A 16,190-nucleotide genomic window follows, 5' to 3' on the forward strand; every position below is an offset into this window, starting at 1 on the left:
GTGGAATACAAATGTTGATGAGCCTACTGCACGTGGTATTCCCAGCTGGTCTCCCGTGCAAGTACTAACCACGCCCGATGCGGCTTAACTTCAGTAATCGGACGAGAACTGGTGTATTCTGCAATGGTTTGGCAGTAGGCTGAATAGTTGTCAGAATTGGATGTAATTTAATACTTCGGCTAGGCAACAAATCCCGAGAAAAATTTGGTATGTACGGTGGAATAAAAATGTTGATAAGCCTACTGCACGTGGTATTCCCAGCAGGTCTCCCATGCAAGTACTAACCATGCCCGATGCAGATTAACTTCAGTGATCAGACGAGAACTGGTGTATTCTGCATTGGTTTGGCAGTAGGCTGAATATTCTTCGCAATTGGATGTCATTTAATGCTTCGGCTAGGCAAAAATTCATGGAAAAAAGTTAGTATGTACGGTGGAATAAAAATGTTCATCAGCCTACTGCACGTGGTATTCCCAGCCGGTCTCCCATGCAAGTACTAACCACGCCCGATGCAGCTTAACTTCAGTGATCGGACGAGAACTGGTGTATTCTGCAATGGTTTGGCCGTAGGCTGAATACTCGTCGGAAATGGATGTAATTTAATACTTCGGCTAGGCAACAAATGCCGGGAAAAAGTTGGTATGTACGGTAGAATAAAAATGTTGATAAACCTACTGCACGTTGTATTCCCAACTGATCTCCCATGCAAGTACTAAGCATGCCCGATGCAAATTAACTTCAGGTATCGGACGAGAGCTGGTGTATTCAGCATCGGTTTGGCAGTAGGCTGAATTTTCGTCGCAATTGGATGTCATTTAATGCTTCGGCTAGGCAAAAAATCATGGAAAAAGTTAGTATGTACGATGGAATAAAAATGTTCATCAGCCTACTGCACGTGGTATTCCCAGCCAGTCTCCCATGCAAGTACTGACCACGCCCGATGCAGCTTAACTTCAGTGATCGGACGAGAACAGGTGTATTCTGCAATGTTTTGGCAGTAGGCAGAATATTCGTCGGAATTGGATGTCATTTAATGCTACGGCTAAGCAAAAAAATCATAGGAAAAAGTTAGTATGTAATGTGGAATAATAATGTTGATGAGCCTACTGCACGTCGTATTCCCAGCCGGTCTCTCATGCATGTACTAACCACGCCCGATGCAGCTAAACTTCAGGGATCGGACGAGAACTGTGTGTTCTGCAATGGTTTGGCAGTAGGCTGAATATTTGTCAGAATTGGATGTCGTTTAACGTTTCGGCTAGGCAAAAAATCCCGGGGAAAAGTTAGCATGTACGGTGGAATAAAAATGTTGATAAGCCTACTGCACGTGGTATTCCCAGCCGGTCTCCAATGCAAGTACTAACCACGCCCGATGCAGCTTAACTTCAGCGATCGGACGAGAACTGGTGTACTCTGCAATGGTTTGGCAGTAGGCTGAATATTCGTCGGAATTGGATGTAATTTAATACTTCGGCTAGGCAACAAATCCCGGGAAAAAGTTGGAATGTACGGTGAAATAAAAATGTTGATAAGCCAACTGCACGTGGTATTCCCAGCCAGTCTCCCATGCAAGTACTAACCATGCCCGATGCAGATTAACTTCAGTGATAGGACGAGAACGGGTGTATTCTGCAACAGTTTGGCAGTAGGCTGAACATTCGTCGGAATTGGATGTAACTTAATACTTCGGCTAGGCAAAAAATCCCGGGAAAAAGTTAGTATGTACGGTGGAATAAAAATGATGATGAGCCTAATGCACGTGGTATTCCCAGCCGGTCTCCCATGCAAGTAATAACCACGCTCGATGCAGCTTAACTTCAGTGATCGGACGAGAACTGGTGTATTTTGCAATGGCTTGGCAGTAGGCTGAATGTTCGTCCGAATTGTATGTCGTACAATGCTTCGGCTATGCAAACAATCCCGGGAAAAATTTAGTATGTACGGTGGAATAAAAATGTTGATGAGCCTAATGCACGTAGTATTCCCAGCCGGTCTCCCATGCAAGTACTAAACACACCCGATGCAGCTTAACTTCAGTGATCGGACGAGAACTGGTGTATTCTGCAATGGTTTGGCAGTAGGCTGAATATTCGTCCTAATTGTATGTCATTTAATGCTTCGTCTAGGCAAAAAAATCATGGGAAAAAGTTAGCATGTAATGTGGAATAAAAATGTTGATGAGCCTACTGCACGAGGTATTCCCAGCCGGTCTCCCGTGCAAGCACTAACCACGCCCGATGCGGCTTAGCTTCAGTGATCGGACGAGAACTGGTGTATTCTGCAATGGTTTGGCAGTAGGCTGAACATTTGTCAGAATTGGATGTAATTTAATACTTCTGCTAGGCAACAAATCCCGGGAAAAAAGTTGGTATGTACGGTGGAATAAAAATGTTGATGAGCGTACTGCACGTGGTATTCCCAGCCGGTCTCACATCCAAGTACTAACCACGCCCGATGCAGCTTAACTTCAGTGATCGGACGAGAACTGGTGTATTCTGCAATGGTTTGGCAGTAGGCTGAACATTTGTCAGAATTGGATGTAATTTAATACTTCTGCTAGGCAACAAATCCCGGGAAAAAAGTTGGTATGTACGGTGGAATAAAAATGTTGATGAGCGTACTGCACGTGGTATTCCCAGCCGGTCTCACATCCAAGTACTAACCACGCCCGATGCAGCTTAACTTCAGTGATCGGACGAGAACGGGTGTATTCTGCAATGGTTTAGCAGTAGGCTGAATATTCGTCGGAATTGGATGTAACTTAATACTTCGGCTAGGCAAAAAATCCCGGGAAAAATGTAGTCTGTACGGTGGAATAAAAATGTTGATGAGACTAATGCACGTGGTATTCCCAGCCGGTCTCCCATGCAAGTAGTAACCACGCTCGATGCAGCTTAACTTCAGTGATCGGACGAGAACTGGTGTATTTTGCAATGGCTTGGCAGTAGGCTGAATGTTCGTCCGAATTGTATGTCGTTTAATGCTTCGGCTATGCAAACAATCCCGGGAAAATGTTAGTATGTACGGTGGAATAAAAATGTTGATGAGCCTAATGCACGTAGTATTCCCAGCAGGTCTCCCATGCAAGTACTAACCATGCCCGATGCAGATTAACTTCAGTGATCAGACGAGAACTGGTGTATTCTGCATTGGTTTGGCAGTAGGCTGAATATTCGTCGCAATTGGATGTCATTTAATGCTTCGGCTAGGCAAAAATTCATGGAAAAAAGTTAGTATGTACGGTGGAATAAAAATGTTCATCAGCCTACTGCACGTGGTATTCCCAGCCGGTCTCCCATGCAAGTACTAACCACGCCTGATGCAGCTTAACTTCAGTGATCGGACAAGAACTGGTGTATTCTGCAATGGTTTGGCCGTAGGCTGAATACTCGTCGGAATTGGATGTAATTTAATACTTCGGCTAGGCAACAAATGCCGGGAAAAAGTTGGTATGTACGGTGGAATAAAAATGTTGATAAACCTACTGCACGTTGTATTCCCAACTGATCTCCCATGCAAGTACTAAGCATGCCCGATGCAAATTAACTTCAGGTATCGGACGAGAGCTGGTGTATTCAGCATCGGTTTGGCAGTAGGCTGAATTTTCGTCGCAATTGGATGTCATTTAATGCTTCGGCTAGGCAAAAAATCATGGAAAAAGTTAGTATGTACGATGGAATAAAAATGTTCATCAGCCTACTGCACGTGGTATTCCCAGCCAGTCTCCCATGCAAGTACTGACCACGCCCGATGCAGCTTAACTTCAGTGATCGGACGAGAACAGGTGTATTCTGCAATGTTTTGGCAGTAGGCAGAATATTCGTCGGAATTGGATGTCATTTAATGCTACGGCTAAGCAAAAAAATCATAGGAAAAAGTTAGTATGTAATGTGGAATAATAATGTTGATGAGCCTACTGCACGTCGTATTCCCAGCCGGTCTCTCATGCATGTACTAACCACGCCCGATGCAGCTAAACTTCAGGGATCGGACGAGAACTGTGTGTTCTGCAATGGTTTGGCAGTAGGCTGAATATTTGTCAGAATTGGATGTCGTTTAACGTTTCGGCTAGGCAAAAAATCCCAGGGAAAAGTTAGCATGTACGGTGGAATAAAAATGTTGATAAGCCTACTGCACGTGGTATTCCCAGCCGGTCTCCAATGCAAGTACTAACCACGCCCGATGCAGCTTAACTTCAGCGATCGGACGAGAACTGGTGTACTCTGCAATGGTTTGGCAGTAGGCTGAATATTCGTCGGAATTGGATGTAATTTAATACTTCGGCTAGGCAACAAATCCCGGGAAAAAGTTGGAATGTACGGTGAAATAAAAATGTTGATAAGCCAACTGCACGTGGTATTCCCAGCCGGTCTCCCATGCAAGTACTAACCATGTCCGATGCAGATTAACTTCAGTGATAGGACGAGAACGGGTGTATTCTGCAACGGTTTGGCAGTAGGCTGAACATTCGTCGGAATTGGATGTAACTTAATACTTCGGCTAGGCAAAAAATCCCGGGAAAAAGTTAGTATGTACGGTGGAATAAAAATGATGATGAGCCTAATGCACGTGGTATTCCCAGCCGGTCTCCCATGCAAGTAATAACCACGCTCGATGCAGCTTAACTTCAGTGATCGGACGAGAACTGGTGTATTTTGCAATGGCTTGGCAGTAGGCTGAATGTTCGTCCGAATTGTATGTCGTTTAATGCTTCGGCTATGCAAACAATCCCGGGAAAAATTTAGTATGTACGGTGGAATAAAAATGTTGATGAGCCTAATGCACGTAGTATTCCCAGCCGGTCTCCCATGCAAGTACTAACCACACCCGATGCAGCTTAACTTCAGTGATCGGACGAGAACTGGTGTATTCTGCAATGGTTTGGCAGTAGGCTGAATATTCGTCCTAATTGTATGTCATTTAATGCTTCGTCTAGGCAAAAAATCATGGGAAAAAGTTAGCATGTAATATGGAATAAAAATGTTGATGAGCCTACTGCACGAGGTATTCCCAGCCGGTCTCCAGTGCAAGTACTAACCACGCCCGATGCGGCTTAGCTTCAGTGATCGGACGAGAACTGGTGTATTCTGCAATGGTTTGGCAGTAGGCTGAATATTTGTCAGAATTGGATGTAATTTAATACTTCTGCTAGGCAACAAATCCCGGGAAAATGTTGGTATGTACGGTGGAATAAAAATGTTGATGAGCGTACTGCACGTGGTATTCCCAGCCGGTCTCACAACCAAGTACTAACCACGCCCGATGCAGCTTAACTTCAGTGATCGGACGAGAACGGGTGTATTCTGCAATGGTTTAGCAGTAGGCTGAATATTCGTCGGAATTGGATGTAACTTAATACTTCGGCTAGGCAAAAAATCCCGGGAAAAATTTAGTCTGTACGGTGGAATAAAAATGTTGATGAGACTAATGCACGTGGTATTCCCAGCCGGTCTCCCATGCAAGTAGTAACCACGCTCGATGCAGCTTAACTTCAGTGATCGGACGAGAACTGGTGTATTTTGCAATGGCTTGGCAGTAGGCTGAATGTTCGTCCGAATTGTATGTCGTTTAATGCTTCGGCTATGCAAACAATCTCGGGAAAATGTTAGTATGTACGGTGGAATAAAAATGTTGATGAGCCTAATGCACGTAGTATTCCCAGCCGGTCTCCCATGCAAGTACTAACCACGCCGGATGCAGCTTAACTTCAGTGATCGGACGAGAACTTGTGTATTCTGCAATGGTTTGGCAGTAGGCTGAATATTCGTCGGAATTGGATGTCATTAAATGCTTCTGCTAGGCAAAAAATCATGGGAAAAAGTTAGTATGTACGGTGGAATAAAAATGTTGATAAGCCTACTGCACGTGGTATTCCCAGCAGGTCTCTCATGCTAGTACTAGCCACGCCCGATGCAGCTTTACTTCATTGATCGGACGAGAACTGGTGTATTCTGAAATGTTTTGGCAGTAGGCTGAATATTCATCGGAATTGGATGTCATTTAATGCTTCGGCTAAGCAAAAAATCTCGGGAAAATGTTAGTAAGTAATGTGGAATAAAAATGTTGATGAGCGTACTGCACATGGTATTCCCAGCCGGTCTCACATCCAAGTACTAACCACGCCCGATGCAGCTTAACTTCAGTGATTGGACGAGAACGGGTGTATTCTGCAATGGTTTGGCAGTAGGCTGAATATTTGTCGGAATAGGATGTAATTTAATACTTCGGCTAGGCAACAAATCCCGGGAAAAAGTTGGTATGTACGGTGAAATAAAAATGTTGATAAGCCTACTGCACGTGGTATTCCCAGCCGGTCTCCCATGCAAGTACTAACCATGCCCGATGCAGATTAACTTCAGTGATCGGACGAGAACTGGTGTATTCTACACTGGTTTGACAGAAGTCTGAATATTCGTCAGAATTAGATGTCGTTTAATGCTTCGACTAGGCAAAAAATCCCGGGGAAAAGTTAGTATGTACTATGGAATAAAAGTGTTGATGAGAAAACTGCACGTGGTATTCCCAGCAGGTCTCCCATGTAAGTACTAACCATGCCCGATGCAGATTAACTTCAGTAATCGGACCTGAACTAGTGAAATCTGCTTTGGTTTGGCAGTAGGCTGAATATTCGTCGAAATTGGATGTCATTTAATGCTTCGGCTAGGCAAAAAATCATGGAAAAATTTTAGTATGTACGATGGAATAAAAATGTTCATCAGCCTACTGCACGTGGTATTCCCTGCCGGTCTCCCATCCAAGTACTAACCACGCCCGATGCAGCTTAACTTCAGTGATCGGACGAGAACTGGTGTATTCTGCAATGGTTTGGCAGTAGGCTGAATATTCGTCCGAATTGTATGTCATTTAATGCTTCGTCTAGGCAAAAAATCATGGGAAAAAGTTAGTATGTAATGTGGAATAAAAATGTTGATGAGCCTACTGCACGTGGTATTCCCAGCTGTTCTCCTGTGCAAGTACTAACCACGCCCGATGCGGCTTAACTTCAGTAATCGGACGAGAACTGGTGTATTCTGCAATGGTTTGGCAGTAGACTGAATATTTGTCAGAATTGGATGTAATTTAATACTTCGGCTAGGCAACAAATCCCGAGAAAAAGTTGGTATGTACGGTGGAATAAAAATGTTGATAAGCCTACTGCACGTGGTATTCCCAGCAGGTCTCCCATGCTAGTACTAACCATGCCCGATGCAGATTAACTTCAGTGATCAGACGAGAACTGGTGTATTCTGCATTGGTTTGGCAGTAGGCTGAATATTCGTCGCAATTGGATGTCATTTAATGCTTCGGCTAGGCAAAAATTCATGGAAAAAAGTTAGTATGTACGGTGGAATAAAAATGTTCATCAGCCTACTGCACGTGGTATTCCCAGCCGGTCTCCCATGCAAGTACTAACCACGCCCGATGCAGCTTAACTTCAGTGATCGGACGAGAACTGGTGTATTCTGCAATGGTTTGGCCGTAGGCTGAATACTCGTCGGAATTGGATGTAATTTAATACTTCGGCTAGGCAACAAATGCCGGGAAAAAGTTGGTATGTACGGTGGAATAAAAATGTTGATAAACCTACTGCACGTTGTATTCCCAACTGATCTCCCATGCAAGTACTAAGCATGCGCAATGCAAATTAACTTCAGGTATCGGACGAGAGCTGGTGTATTCAGCATCGGTTTGGCAGTAGGCTGAATTTTCGTCCCAATTGGATGTCATTTAATGCTTCGGCTAGGCAAAAAATCATGGAAAATGTTAGTATGTACGATGGAATAAAAATGTTCATCAGCCTACTGCACGTGGTATTCCCAGCCAGTCTCCCATGCAAGTACTAACCACGCCCGATGCAGCTTAACTTCAGTGATCGGACGAGAACAGGCGTATTCTGCAATGGTTTGGCAGTAGGCAGAATATTCGTCGGAATTGGATGTCATTTAATGCTATGGCTAGGCAAAAAAATCATAGGAAAAAGTTAGTATGTAATGTGGAATAAAAATGTTCATCAGCCTACTGCACGTGGTATTCCCAGCCAGTCTCCCATGCAAGTACTAACCACGCCCGATGCAGCTTAACTTCAGTGATCGGACGAGAACTGGTGTGTTCTGCAATGGTTTAGCAGTAGGCTGAATATTTGTCAGAATTGGATGTCGTTTAACGTTTCGGCTAGGCAAAAAATCCCGGGGAAAAGTTAGCATGTACGGTGGAATAAAAATGTTGATAAGCCTACTGCACGTGGTATTCCCAGCCGGTCTCCCATGCAAGTACTAACCACGCCCGATGCAGCTTAACTTCAGCGATCGGACGAGAACTGGTGTACTCTGCAATGGTTTGGCAGTAGGCTGAATATTTGTCGGAATTGGATGTAATTTAATACTTCGGCTAGCCAACAAATCCCGGGAAAAAGTTGGTATGTACGGTGAAATAAAAATGTTGATAAGCCAACTGCACGTGGTATTCCCAGCCGGTCTCCCATGCAAGTACTAACCAAGCCCGATGCAGATTAACTTCAGTGATAGGACGAGAACTGGTGTATTCTGCATTGGTTTGGCAGTAGGCTGAATATTCGTCGCAATTGGATGTCATTTAATGCTTCGGCTAGGCAAAAATTCATGGAAAAAAGTTAGTATGTACGGTGGAATAAAAATGTTCATCAGCCTACTGCACGTGGTATTCCCAGCCGGTCTCCCATGCAAGTACTAACCATGCCCGATGCAGCTTAACTTCAGTGATCGGACGAGAACTGGTGTATTCTGCAATGGTTTGGCAGTAGGCTGAATATTCGTCGGAATTGGATGTCATTAAATGCTTCTGCTAGGCAAAAAATCATGGGAAAAATTTAGTATGTACGGTGGAATAAAAATGTTGATAAGCCTACTGCACGTGGTATTCCCAGCAGGTCTCTCATGCTAGTACTAGCCACGCCCGATGCAGCTTAACTTCCTTGATCGGACGAGAACTGGTGTATTCTGAAATGTTTTGGCAGTAGGCTGAATATTCATCGGAATTGGATGTCATTTAATGCTTCGGCTAAGCAAAAAATATCGGGAAAATGTTAGTAAGTAATGTGGAATAAAAATGTTGATGAGCGTACTGCACATGGTATTCCCAGCCGGTCTCCCATGCAAGTACTAACCACGCCAGATGCATCTTAACTTTAGTGATCGGACGAGAACTGGTGTATTCTGCAATGGTTTGGCAGTAGGCTGAATATTCGTCCGAATTGTATGTCATTTAATGCTTCGGCTAGGCAACAAATCCCGGGAAAAAGTTGGTATGTACGGTGAAATAAAAATGTTGATAAGCCTACTGCACGTGGTATTCCCAGCCGGTCTCCCATGCAAGTACTAACCATGCCCGATGCAGATTAACTTCAGTGATCGGACGAGAACTGGTGTATTCTACACTGGTTTGACAGAAGTCTGAATATTTGTCAGAATTAGATGTCGTTTAATGCTTCGACTAGGCAAAAAATCCCGGGGAAAAGTTAGTATGTACTATGGAATAAAAGTGTTGATGAGAAACCTGCACGTGGTATTCCCAGCAGGTCTCCCATGTAAGTACTAACCACGCCCGATGCAGCTTAACTTCAGCGATCGGACGAGAACTGGTGTACTCTGCAATGGTTTGGCAGTAGGCTGAATATTCGTCGGAATTGGATGTAATTTAATACTATGGCTAGGCAACAAATCCCGGGAAAAAGTTGGTATGTACGGTGAAATAAAATTGTTGATAAGCCTACTGCACGTGGTATTCCCAGCCGGTCTCCCATGCAAGTACTAACCATGCCCGATGCAGATTAACTTCAGTAATCGGACCTGAACTGGTGTACTCTGCTTTGGTTTGGCAGTAGGCTGAATATTCGTCGAAATTGGATGTCATTTAATGCTTCGGCTAGGCAAAAAATCATGGAAAAATTTTAGTATGTACGATGGAATAAAAATGTTCATCAGCCTACTGCACGTGGTATTCCCTGCCGGTCTCCCATCCAAGTACTAACCACGCCCGATGCAGATTAACTTCAGTGATCGGACGAGAACTGGTGTATTCTGCAATGGTTTGGCAGTAGGTTGAATATTCGTCCGAATTGTATGTCATTTAATGCTTCGTCTAGGCAAAAAATCATGGGAAAAAGTTAGTATGTAATGTGGAATAAAAATGTTGATAAGCCTACTGCACGTGGTATTCCCAGCTGGTCTCCTGTGCAAGTACTAACCACGCCCGATGCGGCTTAACTTCAGTAATCGGACGAGAACTGGTGTATTCTGCAATGGTTTTGCAGTAGACTGAATATTTGTCAGAATTGGATGTAATTTAATACTTCGGCTAGGCAACAAATCCCGAGAAAAAGTTGGTATGTACGGTGGAATAAAAATGTTGATAAGCCTACTGCACGTGGTATTCCCAGCAGGTCTCCCATGCTAGTACTAACCATGCCCGATGCAGATTAACTTCAGTGATCAGACGAGAACAGGTGTATTCTACATTGGTTTGGCAGTAGGCTGAATATTCGTCGCAATTGGATGTCATTTAATGCTTTGGCTAGGCAAAAATTCATGGAAAAAAGTTAGTATGTACGGTGGAATAAAAATGTTCATCAGCCTACTGCACGTGGTATTCCCAGCCGGTCTCCCATGCAAGTACTAACCACGCCCGATGCAGCTTAACTTCAGTGATCGGACGAGAACTGGTGTATTCTGCAATGGTTTGGCCGTAGGCTGAATACTCGTCAGAATTGGATGTAATTTAATACTTCGGCTAGGCAACAAATGCCGGGAAAATGTTGGTATGTACGGTGGAATAAAAATGTTGATAAACCTACTGCACGTTGTATTCCCAACTGATCTCCCATGCAAGTACTAAGCATGCCCAATGCAAATTAACTTCAGGTATCGGACGAGAGCTGGTGTATTCAGCATCGGTTTGGCAGTAGGCTGAATTTTCGTCGCAATTGGATGTCATTTAATGCTTCGGCTAGGCAAAAAATCATGGAAAATGTTAGTATGTACGATGGAATAAAAATGTTCATCAGCCTACTGCACGTGGTATTCCCAGCCAGTCTCCCATGCAAGTACTAACCACGCCCGATGCAGCTTAACTTCAGTGATCGGACGAGAACAGGTGTATTCTGCAATGGTTTGGCAGTAGGCAGAATATTCGTCGGAATTGGATGTCATTTAATGCTACGGCTAGGCAAAAAAATCATAGGAAAAAGTTAGTATGTAATGTGGAATAAAAATGTTCATCAGCCTACTGCACGTGATATTCCCAGCCAGTCTCCCATGCAAGTACTAACCACGCCCGATGCAGCTTAACTTCAGTGATCGGACGAGAACTGGTGTGTTCTGCAATGGTTTGGCAGTAGGCTGAATATTTGTCAGAATTGGATGTCGTTTAACGTTTCGGCTAGGCAAAAAATCCCGGGGAAAAGTTAGCATGTACGGTGGAATAAAAATGTTGATAAGCCTACTGCACGTGGTATTCCCAGCCGGTCTTCCATGCAAGTACTAACCACGCCCGATGCAGCTTAACTTCAGCGATCGGACGAGAACTGGTGTACTCTGCAATGGTTTGGCAGTAGGCTGAATATTTGTCGGAATTGGATGTAATTTAATACTTCGGCTAGGCAACAAATCCCGGGAAAAAGTTGGTATGTACGGTGAAATAAAAATGTTGATAAGCCAACTGCACGTGGTATTCCCAGCCGGTCTCCCATGCAAGTACTAACCATGCCCGATGCAGATTAACTTCAGTGATCAGACGAGAACTGGCGTATTCGGCATTGGTTTGGCAGTAGGCTGAATATTCGACGCAATTGGATGTCATTTAATGCTTCGGCTAGGCAAAAATTCATGGAAAAAAGTTAGTATGTACGGTGGAATAAAAATGTTCATCAGCCTACTGCACGTGGTATTCCCAACTGATCTCCCACGCAAGTACTAAGCATGCCCGATGCAAATTAACTCCAGGTATCGGACGAGAGCTGGTGTATTCAGCATCGGTTTGGCAGTAGGCTGAATTTTCGTCGCAATTGGATGTCATTTAATGCTTCGGCTAGGCAAAAAATCATGGAAAAAGTTAGTATGTACGATGGAATAAAAATGTTCATCAGCCTACTGCACGTGGTATTCCCAGCCAGTCTCCCATGCAAGTACTAACCACGCCCGATGCAGCTTAACTTCGGTGATCGGACGAGAACTGGTGTATTCTGCAATGGTTTGGCAGTAGGCTGAATATTCATCCTAATTGTATGTCATTTAATGCTTCGTCTAGGCAAAAAATCATGGGAAAAAGTTAGCATGTAATGTGGAATAAAAATGTTGATGAGCCTACTGCACGTCGTATTCCCAGCCGGTCTCTCATGCATGTACTAACCACGCCCGGTGCAGCTAAACTTCAGGGATCGGACGAGAACTGTGTGTTCTGCAATGGTTTGGCAGTAGGCTGAATATTTGTCAGAATTGGATGTCGTTTAACGTTTCGGCTAGGCAAAAAATCCCGGGGAAAAGTTAGCATGTACGGTGGATTAAAAATGTTGATAAGCCTACTGCACGTGGTATTCCCAGCCAGTCTTCCATGCAAGTACTAACCACGCCCGATGCAGCTTAACTTCAGCGATCGGACGAGAACTTGTGTACTCTGCAATGGTTTGGCAGTAGGCTGAATATTTGTCGGAATTGGATGTAATTTAATACTTCGGCTAGGCAACAAATCCCGGGAAAAAGTTGGTATATACGGTGAAATAAAAATGTTGATAAGCCAACTGCACGTGGTATTCCCAGCCGGTCTCCCATGCAAGTACTAACCATGCCCGATGCAGATTAACTTCAGTGATCGGACGAGAACTGGTGTATTCTACACTGGTTTGACAGAAGTCTGAATATTCGTCAGAATTAGATGTCGTTTAATGCTTCGACTAGGCAAAAAATCCCGGGAAAAAGTTAGTATGTACTATGGAATAAAAATGTTGATGAGAAAACTGCACGTGGTATTCCCAGAAGGTCTCCCATGTAAGTACTAACCACGCCCGATGCAGCTTAACTTCAGCGATCGGACGAGAACTGGTGTACTCTGCAATGGTTTGGCAGTAGGCTGAATATTCGTCGGAATTGGATGTAATTTAATACTTCGGCTAGGCAACAAATCCCAGGAAAAAGTTGGTATGTACGGTGAAATAAAAATGTTGATAAGCCTACTGCACGTGGTATTCCCAGCCAGTCTCCCATGCAAGTACTAACCATGCCCGATGCAGCTTAACTTCAGTGATCGGACGAGAACTGGTGTATTCTGCAATGGTTTGGCAGTAGGCTGAATATTCGTCCTAATTGTATGTCATTTAATGCTTCGTCTAGGCAAAAAATCATGGGAAAAAGTTAGCATGTAATGTGGAATAAAAATGTTGATGAGCCTGCTGCACGAGGTATTCCCAGCCGGTCTCCCGTGCAAGTACTAACCACGCCCGATGCGGCTTAGCTTCAGTGATCGGACGAGAACTGGTGTATTCTGCAATGGTTTGGCAGTAGACTGAATATTTGTCAGAATTGGATGTAATTTAATACTTCGGCTAGGCAACAAATCCCTAGAAAAAGTTGGTATGTACGGTGGAATAAAAATGTTGATAAGCCTACTGCACGTGGTATTCCCAGCAGGTCTCCCATGCTAGTACTAACCATGCCCGATGCAGATTAACTTCAGTGATCAGACGAGAACTGGTGTATTCTGCATTGGTTTGGCAGTAGGCTGAATATTCGTCGCAATTGGATGTCATTTAATGCTTCGGCTAGGCAAAAATTCATGGAAAAAAGTTAGTATGTACGGTGGAATAAAAATGTTCATCAGCCTACTGCACGTGGTATTCCCAGCCGGTCTCCCATGCAAGTACTAACCACGCCCGATGCAGCTTAACTTCAGTGATCGGACGAGAACTGGTGTATTCTGCAATGGTTTGGCCGTAGGCTGAATACTCGTCGGAATTGGATGTAATTTAATACTTCGGCTAGGCAACAAATGCCGGGAAAAAGTTGGTATGTACGGTGGAATAAAAATGTTGATAAACCTACTGCACGTTGTATTCCCAACTGATCTCCCATGCAAGTACTAAGCATGCCCAATGCAAATTAACTTCAGGTATCGGACGAGAGCTGGTGTATTCAGCATCGGTTTGGCAGTTGGCTGAATTTTCGTCGCAATTGGATGTCATTTAATGCTTCGGCTAGGCAAAAAATCATGGAAAATGTTAGTATGTACGATGGAATAAAAATGTTCATCAGCCTACTGCACGTGGTATTCCCAGCCAGTCTCCCATGCAAGTACTAACCACGCCCGATGCAGCTTAACTTCAGTGATCGGACGAGAACAGGTGTATTCTGCAATGGTTTGGCAGTAGGCAGAATATTCGTCGGAATTGGATGTCATTTAATGCTATGGCTAGGCAAAAAAATCATAGGAAAAAGTTAGTATGTAATGTGGAATAAAAATGTTCATCACCCTACTGCACGTGGTATTCCCAGCCAGTCTCCCATGCAAGTACTAACCACGCCCGATGCAGCTTAACTTCAGTGATCGGACGAGAACTGGTGTGTTCTGCAATGGTTTAGCAGTAGGCTGAATATTTGTCAGAATTGGATGTCGTTTAACGTTTCGGCTAGGCAAAAAATCCCGGGGAAAAGTTAGCATGTACGGTGGAATAAAAATGTTGATAAGCCTACTGCACGTGGTATTCCCAGCCGGTCTCCCATGCAAGTACTAACCACGCCCGATGCAGCTTAACTTCAGCGATCGGACGAGAACTGGTGTGCTCTGCAATGGTTTGGCAGTAGGCTGAATATTTGTCGGAATTGGATGTAATTTAATACTTCGGCTAGCCAACAAATCCCGGGAAAAAGTTGGTATGTACGGTGAAATAAAAATGTTGATAAGCCAACTGCACGTGGTATTCCCAGCCGGTCTCCCATGCAAGTACTAACCAAGCCCGATGCAGATTAACTTCAGTGATAGGACGAGAACTGGTGTATTCTGCATTGGTTTGGCAGTAGGCTGAATATTCGTCGCAATTGGATGTCATTTAATGCTTCGGCTAGGCAAAAATTCATGGAAAAAAGTTAGTATGTACGGTGGAATAAAAATGTTCATCAGCCTACTGCACGTGGTATTCCCAGCCGGTCTCCCATGCAAGTACTAACCATGCCCGATGCAGCTTAACTTCAGTGATCGGACGAGAACTGGTGTATTCTGCAATGGTTTGGCAGTAGGCTGAACATTCGTCGGAATTGGATGTCATTAAATGCTTCTGCTAGGCAAAAAATCATGGGAAAAATTTAGTATGTACGGTGGAATAAAAATGTTGATAAGCCTACTGCACGTGGTATTCCCAGCAGGTCTCTCATGCTAGTACTAGCCACGCCCGATGCAGCTTAACTTCCTTGATCGGACGAGAACTGGTGTATTCTGAAATGTTTTGGCAGTAGGCTGAATATTCATCGGAATTGGATGTCATTTAATGCTTCGGCTAAGCAAAAAATATCGGGAAAATGTTAGTAAGTAATGTGGAATAAAAATGTTGATGAGCGTACTGCACATGGTATTCCCAGCCGGTCTCACATCCAAGTACTAACCACGCCCGATGCAGCTTAACTTCAGTGATTGGACGAGAACGGGTGTATTCTGCAATGGTTTGGCAGTAGGCTGAATATTTGTCGGAATAGGATGTAATTTAATACTTCGGCTAGGCAAAAAATCCCGGGAAAAGTTAGTACGTACGGTGGTATAAAAATGTTGTTGAGCCTAATGCACGTGGTATTCCCAGCCGGTCTCCCATGCAAGTACTAACCACGCCAGATGCATCTTAACTTTAGTGATCGGACGAGAACTGGTGTATTCTGCAATGGTTTGGCAGTAGGCTGAATATTCGTCCGAATTGTATGTCATTTAATGCTTCGGCTAGGCAACAAATCCCGGGAAAAAGTTGGTATGTACGGTGAAATAAAAATGTTGATAAGCCTACTGCACGTGGTATTCCCAGCCGGTCTCCCATGCAAGTACTAACCATGCCCGATGCAGATTAACTTCAGTGATCGGACGAGAACTGGTGTATTCTACACTGGTTTGGCAGTAGGCTGAATATTCGTCGGAATTGGATGTAATTTAATACTATGGCTAGGCAACAAATCCCGGGAAAAAGTTGG

General features: G+C 44.0%; 1 non-coding gene and 61 pseudogenes across 1 annotated transcript; all 62 read right to left on the reverse strand.

Annotated features, from left to right (window-relative positions):
- Window positions 1-20: 20 nt before the first annotated feature.
- LOC146728421 (5S ribosomal RNA) lies at window positions 21-140 on the reverse strand (annotated as a pseudogene).
- Window positions 141-236: 96 nt separating this feature from the next.
- Window positions 237-356, reverse strand: LOC146728422 (5S ribosomal RNA; annotated as a pseudogene).
- Window positions 357-452: 96 nt separating this feature from the next.
- LOC146728423 (5S ribosomal RNA) lies at window positions 453-572 on the reverse strand (annotated as a pseudogene).
- A 311-nt stretch (window positions 573-883) lies between these two features.
- On the reverse strand, window positions 884-1,003 carry LOC146728424 (5S ribosomal RNA; annotated as a pseudogene).
- A 312-nt stretch (window positions 1,004-1,315) lies between these two features.
- LOC146728425 (5S ribosomal RNA) lies at window positions 1,316-1,435 on the reverse strand (annotated as a pseudogene).
- Window positions 1,436-1,747: 312 nt separating this feature from the next.
- LOC146728426 (5S ribosomal RNA) lies at window positions 1,748-1,867 on the reverse strand (annotated as a pseudogene).
- Window positions 1,868-1,963: 96 nt separating this feature from the next.
- Window positions 1,964-2,083, reverse strand: LOC146728427 (5S ribosomal RNA; annotated as a pseudogene).
- A 97-nt stretch (window positions 2,084-2,180) lies between these two features.
- LOC146728428 (5S ribosomal RNA) lies at window positions 2,181-2,300 on the reverse strand (annotated as a pseudogene).
- A 97-nt stretch (window positions 2,301-2,397) lies between these two features.
- On the reverse strand, window positions 2,398-2,517 carry LOC146728429 (5S ribosomal RNA; annotated as a pseudogene).
- A 97-nt stretch (window positions 2,518-2,614) lies between these two features.
- On the reverse strand, window positions 2,615-2,734 carry LOC146728430 (5S ribosomal RNA; annotated as a pseudogene).
- Window positions 2,735-3,046: 312 nt separating this feature from the next.
- On the reverse strand, window positions 3,047-3,166 carry LOC146728431 (5S ribosomal RNA; annotated as a pseudogene).
- A 96-nt stretch (window positions 3,167-3,262) lies between these two features.
- On the reverse strand, window positions 3,263-3,382 carry LOC146728432 (5S ribosomal RNA; annotated as a pseudogene).
- A 311-nt stretch (window positions 3,383-3,693) lies between these two features.
- Window positions 3,694-3,813, reverse strand: LOC146728433 (5S ribosomal RNA; annotated as a pseudogene).
- Window positions 3,814-4,125: 312 nt separating this feature from the next.
- LOC146728434 (5S ribosomal RNA) lies at window positions 4,126-4,245 on the reverse strand (annotated as a pseudogene).
- A 96-nt stretch (window positions 4,246-4,341) lies between these two features.
- LOC146728435 (5S ribosomal RNA) lies at window positions 4,342-4,461 on the reverse strand (annotated as a pseudogene).
- Window positions 4,462-4,557: 96 nt separating this feature from the next.
- On the reverse strand, window positions 4,558-4,677 carry LOC146728436 (5S ribosomal RNA; annotated as a pseudogene).
- A 96-nt stretch (window positions 4,678-4,773) lies between these two features.
- On the reverse strand, window positions 4,774-4,893 carry LOC146728437 (5S ribosomal RNA; annotated as a pseudogene).
- Window positions 4,894-4,989: 96 nt separating this feature from the next.
- Window positions 4,990-5,109, reverse strand: LOC146728438 (5S ribosomal RNA; annotated as a pseudogene).
- A 96-nt stretch (window positions 5,110-5,205) lies between these two features.
- Window positions 5,206-5,325, reverse strand: LOC146728439 (5S ribosomal RNA; annotated as a pseudogene).
- A 312-nt stretch (window positions 5,326-5,637) lies between these two features.
- Window positions 5,638-5,757, reverse strand: LOC146728440 (5S ribosomal RNA; annotated as a pseudogene).
- A 96-nt stretch (window positions 5,758-5,853) lies between these two features.
- LOC146728441 (5S ribosomal RNA) lies at window positions 5,854-5,973 on the reverse strand (annotated as a pseudogene).
- A 96-nt stretch (window positions 5,974-6,069) lies between these two features.
- On the reverse strand, window positions 6,070-6,189 carry LOC146728442 (5S ribosomal RNA; annotated as a pseudogene).
- Window positions 6,190-6,285: 96 nt separating this feature from the next.
- LOC146728443 (5S ribosomal RNA) lies at window positions 6,286-6,405 on the reverse strand (annotated as a pseudogene).
- A 312-nt stretch (window positions 6,406-6,717) lies between these two features.
- Window positions 6,718-6,837, reverse strand: LOC146728444 (5S ribosomal RNA). The gene has a single exon (XR_014928620.1). It is a non-coding gene; the product is annotated as a 5S ribosomal RNA (ribosomal RNA).
- A 96-nt stretch (window positions 6,838-6,933) lies between these two features.
- On the reverse strand, window positions 6,934-7,053 carry LOC146728445 (5S ribosomal RNA; annotated as a pseudogene).
- Window positions 7,054-7,149: 96 nt separating this feature from the next.
- Window positions 7,150-7,269, reverse strand: LOC146728446 (5S ribosomal RNA; annotated as a pseudogene).
- Window positions 7,270-7,365: 96 nt separating this feature from the next.
- On the reverse strand, window positions 7,366-7,485 carry LOC146728447 (5S ribosomal RNA; annotated as a pseudogene).
- Window positions 7,486-7,796: 311 nt separating this feature from the next.
- On the reverse strand, window positions 7,797-7,916 carry LOC146728448 (5S ribosomal RNA; annotated as a pseudogene).
- A 97-nt stretch (window positions 7,917-8,013) lies between these two features.
- Window positions 8,014-8,133, reverse strand: LOC146728449 (5S ribosomal RNA; annotated as a pseudogene).
- A 96-nt stretch (window positions 8,134-8,229) lies between these two features.
- LOC146728450 (5S ribosomal RNA) lies at window positions 8,230-8,349 on the reverse strand (annotated as a pseudogene).
- Window positions 8,350-8,445: 96 nt separating this feature from the next.
- On the reverse strand, window positions 8,446-8,565 carry LOC146728451 (5S ribosomal RNA; annotated as a pseudogene).
- Window positions 8,566-8,661: 96 nt separating this feature from the next.
- On the reverse strand, window positions 8,662-8,781 carry LOC146728452 (5S ribosomal RNA; annotated as a pseudogene).
- Window positions 8,782-8,877: 96 nt separating this feature from the next.
- On the reverse strand, window positions 8,878-8,997 carry LOC146728453 (5S ribosomal RNA; annotated as a pseudogene).
- Window positions 8,998-9,093: 96 nt separating this feature from the next.
- Window positions 9,094-9,213, reverse strand: LOC146728454 (5S ribosomal RNA; annotated as a pseudogene).
- A 96-nt stretch (window positions 9,214-9,309) lies between these two features.
- On the reverse strand, window positions 9,310-9,429 carry LOC146728455 (5S ribosomal RNA; annotated as a pseudogene).
- Window positions 9,430-9,528: 99 nt separating this feature from the next.
- On the reverse strand, window positions 9,529-9,645 carry LOC146728456 (5S ribosomal RNA; annotated as a pseudogene).
- A 96-nt stretch (window positions 9,646-9,741) lies between these two features.
- On the reverse strand, window positions 9,742-9,861 carry LOC146728457 (5S ribosomal RNA; annotated as a pseudogene).
- A 96-nt stretch (window positions 9,862-9,957) lies between these two features.
- On the reverse strand, window positions 9,958-10,077 carry LOC146728458 (5S ribosomal RNA; annotated as a pseudogene).
- Window positions 10,078-10,173: 96 nt separating this feature from the next.
- Window positions 10,174-10,293, reverse strand: LOC146728459 (5S ribosomal RNA; annotated as a pseudogene).
- A 96-nt stretch (window positions 10,294-10,389) lies between these two features.
- On the reverse strand, window positions 10,390-10,509 carry LOC146728460 (5S ribosomal RNA; annotated as a pseudogene).
- Window positions 10,510-10,605: 96 nt separating this feature from the next.
- LOC146728461 (5S ribosomal RNA) lies at window positions 10,606-10,725 on the reverse strand (annotated as a pseudogene).
- A 311-nt stretch (window positions 10,726-11,036) lies between these two features.
- On the reverse strand, window positions 11,037-11,156 carry LOC146728462 (5S ribosomal RNA; annotated as a pseudogene).
- Window positions 11,157-11,253: 97 nt separating this feature from the next.
- Window positions 11,254-11,373, reverse strand: LOC146728463 (5S ribosomal RNA; annotated as a pseudogene).
- A 96-nt stretch (window positions 11,374-11,469) lies between these two features.
- Window positions 11,470-11,589, reverse strand: LOC146728464 (5S ribosomal RNA; annotated as a pseudogene).
- A 96-nt stretch (window positions 11,590-11,685) lies between these two features.
- On the reverse strand, window positions 11,686-11,805 carry LOC146728465 (5S ribosomal RNA; annotated as a pseudogene).
- Window positions 11,806-12,116: 311 nt separating this feature from the next.
- Window positions 12,117-12,236, reverse strand: LOC146728466 (5S ribosomal RNA; annotated as a pseudogene).
- A 311-nt stretch (window positions 12,237-12,547) lies between these two features.
- Window positions 12,548-12,667, reverse strand: LOC146728467 (5S ribosomal RNA; annotated as a pseudogene).
- Window positions 12,668-12,763: 96 nt separating this feature from the next.
- On the reverse strand, window positions 12,764-12,883 carry LOC146728468 (5S ribosomal RNA; annotated as a pseudogene).
- Window positions 12,884-12,979: 96 nt separating this feature from the next.
- LOC146728469 (5S ribosomal RNA) lies at window positions 12,980-13,099 on the reverse strand (annotated as a pseudogene).
- A 96-nt stretch (window positions 13,100-13,195) lies between these two features.
- Window positions 13,196-13,315, reverse strand: LOC146728470 (5S ribosomal RNA; annotated as a pseudogene).
- A 96-nt stretch (window positions 13,316-13,411) lies between these two features.
- On the reverse strand, window positions 13,412-13,531 carry LOC146728471 (5S ribosomal RNA; annotated as a pseudogene).
- A 96-nt stretch (window positions 13,532-13,627) lies between these two features.
- Window positions 13,628-13,747, reverse strand: LOC146728472 (5S ribosomal RNA; annotated as a pseudogene).
- A 96-nt stretch (window positions 13,748-13,843) lies between these two features.
- On the reverse strand, window positions 13,844-13,963 carry LOC146728473 (5S ribosomal RNA; annotated as a pseudogene).
- Window positions 13,964-14,274: 311 nt separating this feature from the next.
- Window positions 14,275-14,394, reverse strand: LOC146728474 (5S ribosomal RNA; annotated as a pseudogene).
- A 97-nt stretch (window positions 14,395-14,491) lies between these two features.
- On the reverse strand, window positions 14,492-14,611 carry LOC146728475 (5S ribosomal RNA; annotated as a pseudogene).
- Window positions 14,612-14,707: 96 nt separating this feature from the next.
- On the reverse strand, window positions 14,708-14,827 carry LOC146728476 (5S ribosomal RNA; annotated as a pseudogene).
- A 96-nt stretch (window positions 14,828-14,923) lies between these two features.
- LOC146728477 (5S ribosomal RNA) lies at window positions 14,924-15,043 on the reverse strand (annotated as a pseudogene).
- A 96-nt stretch (window positions 15,044-15,139) lies between these two features.
- On the reverse strand, window positions 15,140-15,259 carry LOC146728478 (5S ribosomal RNA; annotated as a pseudogene).
- A 96-nt stretch (window positions 15,260-15,355) lies between these two features.
- LOC146728479 (5S ribosomal RNA) lies at window positions 15,356-15,475 on the reverse strand (annotated as a pseudogene).
- A 96-nt stretch (window positions 15,476-15,571) lies between these two features.
- Window positions 15,572-15,691, reverse strand: LOC146728480 (5S ribosomal RNA; annotated as a pseudogene).
- A 95-nt stretch (window positions 15,692-15,786) lies between these two features.
- Window positions 15,787-15,906, reverse strand: LOC146728481 (5S ribosomal RNA; annotated as a pseudogene).
- Window positions 15,907-16,002: 96 nt separating this feature from the next.
- On the reverse strand, window positions 16,003-16,122 carry LOC146728482 (5S ribosomal RNA; annotated as a pseudogene).
- Window positions 16,123-16,190: the final 68 nt, after the last annotated feature.

Source organism: Saccoglossus kowalevskii, assembly GCF_978046115.1.
Source record: "Saccoglossus kowalevskii chromosome 4 unlocalized genomic scaffold, keSacKowa6.1 SUPER_4_unloc_1, whole genome shotgun sequence".
In the NCBI taxonomy this organism is placed as follows: Eukaryota; Metazoa; Hemichordata; class Enteropneusta; family Harrimaniidae; genus Saccoglossus; species Saccoglossus kowalevskii.